We start from the raw sequence: 6,599 nt of genomic DNA, 5'->3' as shown, positions 1-6,599 counted from the left end.
AGTCTCTTCGGGGGCGTGGGTTCGAATCCAACGAATATCGGCCTGATGTATTTTGTATGATTAATAATAACAAGCTATTGCTTATTAGTCTGAGTTGATTTGTGTCTTCAGGTAATGTGGCCTATTGGTCTAAGGCGCTGGTTTAGGGACCAGTCTCTTCGGGGGCGTTGGGTCGAATCAAACATCTATCAGCCGGATGTATTTTCTTTGATTAATAATATCAAGCTTTTGCTTATTAGTCTGAGTTGATTTGTGTCTTCAGGTAGTGTGGCCTATTGGTCTAAGACGCTGGTTTAGGGACCAGTCTCTTCTTGGGCGTGGGGTCGAATCCCAACTCTATCAGCCGGATCTATTTATATGATTAATAATTTCAAGCTTTTGCTTATTAGTGTGAGTTGATTTGTGTGTTCAGGTAGAGTTGCCGAGTGGTTTATGAGCTTGTTAAAGGCCCCAGGCTCTTCGGGGGCGTGGGTTAGAATCCAACGTCTATCAGTCTGATGTATTTTCTATGATTAATAATAACAAGAATTTACTTATTAGTCTGAGTAGTTTTGTGTCCCCAGGTAGTGTGGCTTATTGGTCTAAGACGCTGGTTTAGAGACCAGTCTCTTCTGGGGCGTGGGGTCGAATCCCAACTTTATCAGCCTGATCTATTTATATGATTAATAATATCAAGCTTTTGCTTATTAGTGTGAGTTGATTTGTGTGTTCAGGTAGAGTTGCCGAGTGGTTAATGAGCTTGTTAAAGGCCCCAGGCTCTTCGGGGGCGTGGGTTCGAATCCAACGTCTATCCGTCTGATGTATTTTCTATGATTAATAATAACAAGAATTTGCTTATTAGTCTGAGTTGATTTGTGTCTTCAGATGATGTGGCCTATTGGTCTAAGGCGCTGGTTTAGGGACCAGGCTCTTCGGGGGCGTGGGTTAGAATCCAACGTCTATCAGTCTGATGTATTTTCTATGATTAATAATAACAAGAATTTACTTATTAGTCTGAGTAGATTTGTGTCCCCAGGTAGTGTGGCTTATTGGTCTAAGACGCTGGTTTAGAGACCAGTCTCTTCTGGGGCGTGGGGTCGAATCCCAACTCTATCAGCCGGATCTATTTATATGATTAATAATATCAAGCTTTTGCTTATTAGTGTGAGTTGATTTGTGTGTTCAGGTAGAGTTGCCGAGTGGTTAATGAGCTTGTTAAAGGCCCCAGGCTCTTCGGGGGCGTGGGTTAGAATCCAACGTCTATCAGTCTGATGTATTTTCTATGATTAATAATAACAAGAATTTACTTATTAGTCTGAGTAGATTTGTGTCCCCAGGTAGTGTGGCTTATTGGTCTAAGACGCTGGTTTAGAGACCAGTCTCTTCTGGGGCGTGGGGTCGAATCCCAACTCTATCAGCCTGATCTATTTATATGATAAATAATATCAAGCTTTTGCTTATTAGTGTGAGTTGATTTGTGTGTTCAGGTAGAGTTGCCGAGTGGTTAATGAGCTTGTTAAAGGCCCCAGGCTCTTCGGGGGCGTGGGTTCGAATCCAACGTCTATCAGTCTGATGTATTTTCTATGATTAATAATAACAAGAATTTACTTATTAGTCTGAGTAGATTTGTGTCCCCAGGTAGTGTGGCCTATTGGTCTAAGACGCTGGTTTAGGGACCAGTCTCTTCTTGGGCGTGGGGTCGAATCCCAACTCTATCAGCCGGATCTATTTATATGATTAATAATATCAAGCTTTTGCTTATTAGTGTGAGTTGATTTGTGTGTTCAGGTAGAGTTGCCGAGTGGTCTAAGGCGCTGGTTTAGGGACCAGTCTCTTCGGGGGCGTGGGGTTGAATCCCAGCTCTATCATCCTGATGTATTTTGTATGATTAATAATATCCAGCTTTTGCTTATTAGTCTGAGTTGATTTGTGTCGTCAGGTAAAGTGGCCTATTGGTCTAAGGCGCTGGTTTAGGGACCAGTCTCTTCGGGGGCATGGGTTCGAATCAAACATCTATCAGCCGGATGTATTTTCTATGATTAATAATAACAAGCTTTTGCTTATTAGTCTGAGTTGATTTGTGTCCCCAGGTAGTGTGGCCTATTGGTCTAAGACGCTGGTTTAGGGACCAGTCTCTTCTGGGGCGTGGGGTCGAATCCCAACTCTATCAGCCGGATCTATTTATATGATTAATAATTTCAAGCTTTTGCTTATTAGTGTGAGTTGATTTGTGTGTTCAGGTAGAGTTGCCGAGTGGTTTATGAGCTTGTTAAAGGCCCCAGGCTCTTCGGGGGCGTGGGTTAGAATCCAACGTCTATCAGTCTGATGTATTTTCTATGATTAATAATAACAAGAATTTACTTATTAGTCTGAGTAGTTTTGTGTCCCCAGCTAGTGTGGCTTATTGGTCTAAGACGCTGGTTTAGGGACCAGTCTCTTCTGGGGCGTGGGGTCGAATCCCAACTCTATCAGCCTGATCTATTTATATGATTAATAATATCAAGCTTTTGCTTATTAGTGTGAGTTGATTTGTGTGTTCAGGTAGAGTTGCCGAGTGGTTAATGAGCTTGTTAAAGGCCCCAGGCTCTTCGGGGGCGTGGGTTCGAATCCAACGTCTATCAGTCTGATGTATTTTCTATGATTAATTATAACAAGAATTTGCTTATTAGTCTGAGTTGATTTGTGTCTTCAGGTGATGTGGCCTATTGGTCTAAGGCGCTGGTTTAGGGACCAGGCTCTTCGGGGGCGTTGGTTCGAATCCAACGTCTATCAGCCTAATGTATTTTCTATGATTAATAATAACAAGAATTTACTTATTAGTCTGAGTAGATTTGTGTCCCCAGGTAGTGTGGCTTATTGGTCTAAGACGCTGGTTTAGAGACCAGTCTCTTCTGGGGCGTGGGGTCGAATCCCAACTCTATCAGCCGGATCTATTTATATGATTAATAATATCAAGCTTTTGCTTATTAGTGTGAGTTGATTTGTGTGTTCAGGTAGAGTTGCCGAGTGGTTAATGAGCTTGTTAAAGGCCCCAGGCTCTTCGGGGGCGTGGGTTAGAATCCAACGTCTATCAGTCTGATGTATTTTCTATGATTAATAATAACAAGAATTTGCTTATTAGTCTGAGTTGATTTGTGTCTTCAGGTGATGTGGCCTATTGGTCTAAGGCGCTGGTTTAGGGACCAGGCTCTTCGGGGGCGTGGGTTCGAATCCAACGTCTATCAGCCTAATGTATTTTCTATGATTAATAATAACAAGAATTTACTTATTAGTCTGAGTAGATTTGTGTCCCCAGGTAGTGTGGCTTATTGGTCTAAGACGCTGGTTTAGAGACCAGTCTCTTCTGGGGCGTGGGGTCGAATCCCAACTCTATCAGCCGGATCTATTTATATGATTAATAATATCAAGCTTTTGCTTATTAGTGTGAGTTGATTTGTGTGTTCAGGTAGAGTTGCCGAGTGGTTAATGAGCTTGTTAAAGGCCCCAGGCTCTTCGGGGGCGTGGGTTAGAATCCAACGTCTATCAGTCTGATGTATTTTCTATGATTAATAATAACAAGAATTTACTTATTAGTCTGAGTAGATTTGTGTCCCCAGGTAGTGTGGCTTATTGGTCTAAGACGCTGGTTTAGAGACCAGTCTCTTCTGGGGCGTGGGGTCGAATCCCAACTCTATCAGCCTGATCTATTTATATGATAAATAATATCAAGCTTTTGCTTATTAGTGTGAGTTGATTTGTGTGTTCAGGTAGAGTTGCCGAGTGGTTAATGAGCTTGTTAAAGGCCCCAGGCTCTTCGGGGGCGTGGGTTCGAATCCAACGTCTATCAGTCTGATGTATTTTCTATGATTAATAATAACAAGAATTTACTTATTAGTCTGAGTAGATTTGTGTCCCCAGGTAGTGTGGCCTATTGGTCAAAGACGCTGGTTTAGGGACCAGTCTCTTCTTGGGCGTGGGGTCGAATCCCAACTCTATCAGCCGGATCTATTTATATGATTAATAATATCAAGCTTTTGCTTATTAGTGTGAGTTGATTTGTGTGTTCAGGTAGAGTTGCCGAGTGGTCTAAGACGCTGGTTTTAGGCACCAGTCTCTTCGGGGGCGTGGGTTCGAATCCAACGAATATCGGCCTGATGTATTTTGTATGATTAATAATAACAAGCTATTGCTTATTAGTCTGAGTTGATTTGTGTCTTCAGGTAATGTGGCCTATTGGTCTAAGGCGCTGGTTTAGGGACCAGTCTCTTCGGGGGCGTTGGGTCGAATCAAACATCTATCAGCCGGATGTATTTTCTTTGATTAATAATATCAAGCTTTTGCTTATTAGTCTGAGTTGATTTGTGTCTTCAGGTAGTGTGGCCTATTGGTCTAAGACGCTGGTTTAGGGACCAGTCTCTTCTTGGGCGTGGGGTCGAATCCCAACTCTATCAGCCGGATCTATTTATATGATTAATAATTTCAAGCTTTTGCTTATTAGTGTGAGTTGATTTGTGTGTTCAGGTAGAGTTGCCGAGTGGTTTATGAGCTTGTTAAAGGCCCCAGGCTCTTCGGGGGCGTGGGTTAGAATCCAACGTCTATCAGTCTGATGTATTTTCTATGATTAATAATAACAAGAATTTACTTATTAGTCTGAGTAGTTTTGTGTCCCCAGGTAGTGTGGCTTATTGGTCTAAGACGCTGGTTTAGAGACCAGTCTCTTCTGGGGCGTGGGGTCGAATCCCAACTCTATCAGCCTGATCTATTTATATGATTAATAATATCAAGCTTTTGCTTATTAGTGTGAGTTGATTTGTGTGTTCAGGTAGAGTTGCCGAGTGGTTAATGAGCTTGTTAAAGGCCCCAGGCTCTTCGGGGGCGTGGGTTAGAATCCAACGTCTATCAGTCTGATGTATTTTCTATGATTAATAATAACAAGAATTTACTTATTAGTCTGAGTAGATTTGTGTCCCCAGGTAGTGTGGCTTATTGGTCTAAGACGCTGGTTTAGAGACCAGTCTCTTCTGGGGCGTGGGGTCGAATCCCAACTCTATCAGCCTGATCTATTTATATGATAAATAATATCAAGCTTTTGCTTATTAGTGTGAGTTGATTTGTGTGTTCAGGTAGAGTTGCCGAGTGGTTAATGAGCTTGTTAAAGGCCCCAGGCTCTTCGGGGGCGTGGGTTCGAATCCAACGTCTATCAGTCTGATGTATTTTCTATGATTAATAATAACAAGAATTTGCTTATTAGTCTGAGTTGATTTGTGTCTTCAGGTGATGTGGCCTATTGGTCTAAGGCGCTGGTTTAGGGACCAGGCTCTTCGGGGGCGTGGGTTCGAATCCAACGTCTATCAGCCTAATGTATTTTCTATGATTAATAATAACAAGAATTTACTTATTAGTCTGAGTAGATTTGTGTCCCCAGGTAGTGTGGCTTATTGGTCTAAGACGCTGGTTTAGAGACCAGTCTCTTCTGGGGCGTGGGGTCGAATCCCAACTCTATCAGCCGGATCTATTTATATGATTAATAATATCAAGCTTTTGCTTATTAGTGTGAGTTGATTTGTGTGTTCAGGTAGAGTTGCCGAGTGGTTAATGAGCTTGTTAAAGGCCCCAGGCTCTTCGGGGGCGTGGGTTAGAATCCAACGTCTATCAGTCTGATGTATTTTCTATGATTAATAATAACAAGAATTTACTTATTAGTCTGAGTAGATTTGTGTCCCCAGGTAGTGTGGCTTATTGGTCTAAGACGCTGGTTTAGAGACCAGTCTCTTCTGGGGCGTGGGGTCGAATCCCAACTCTATCAGCCTGATCTATTTATATGATAAATAATATCAAGCTTTTGCTTATTAGTGTGAGTTGATTTGTGTGTTCAGGTAGAGTTGCCGAGTGGTTAATGAGCTTGTTAAAGGCCCCAGGCTCTTCGGGGGCGTGGGTTCGAATCCAACGTCTATCAGTCTGATGTATTTTCTATGATTAATAATAACAAGAATTTACTTATTAGTCTGAGTAGATTTGTGTCCCCAGGTAGTGTGGCCTATTGGTCTAAGACGCTGGTTTAGGGACCAGTCTCTTCTTGGGCGTGGGGTCGAATCCCAACTCTATCAGCCGGATCTATTTATATGATTAATAATATCAAGCTTTTGCTTATTAGTGTGAGTTGATTTGTGTGTTCAGGTAGAGTTGCCGAGTGGTCTAAGACGCTGGTTTTAGGCACCAGTCTCTTCGGGGGCGTGGGTTCGAATCCAACGAATATCGGCCTGATGTATTTTGTATGATTAATAATAACAAGCTATTGCTTATTAGTCTGAGTTGATTTGTGTCTTCAGGTAATGTGGCCTATTGGTCTAAGGCGCTGGTTTAGGGACCAGTCTCTTCGGGGGCGTTGGGTCGAATCAAACATCTATCAGCCGGATGTATTTTCTTTGATTAATAATATCAAGCTTTTGCTTATTAGTCTGAGTTGATTTGTGTCTTCAGGTAGTGTGGCCTATTGGTCTAAGACGCTGGTTTAGGGACCAGTCTCTTCTTGGGCGTGGGGTCGAATCCCAACTCTATCAGCCGGATCTATTTATATGATTAATAATATCAAGCTTTTGCTTATTAGTGTGAGTTGATTTGTGTGTTCAGGTAGAGTTGCC

The sequence above is a fragment of the Phalangium opilio genome, unplaced genomic scaffold (genome assembly GCF_054372755.1).
Source record: "Phalangium opilio isolate 3A_F unplaced genomic scaffold, DU_Popi_V2 ptg000090l_1, whole genome shotgun sequence".
Lineage (NCBI taxonomy): Eukaryota > Metazoa > Arthropoda > Arachnida > Opiliones > Phalangiidae > Phalangium > Phalangium opilio.
The sequence above is the reverse complement of the archived record's forward strand: the minus strand, read 5'-3'. Positions refer to the sequence as shown.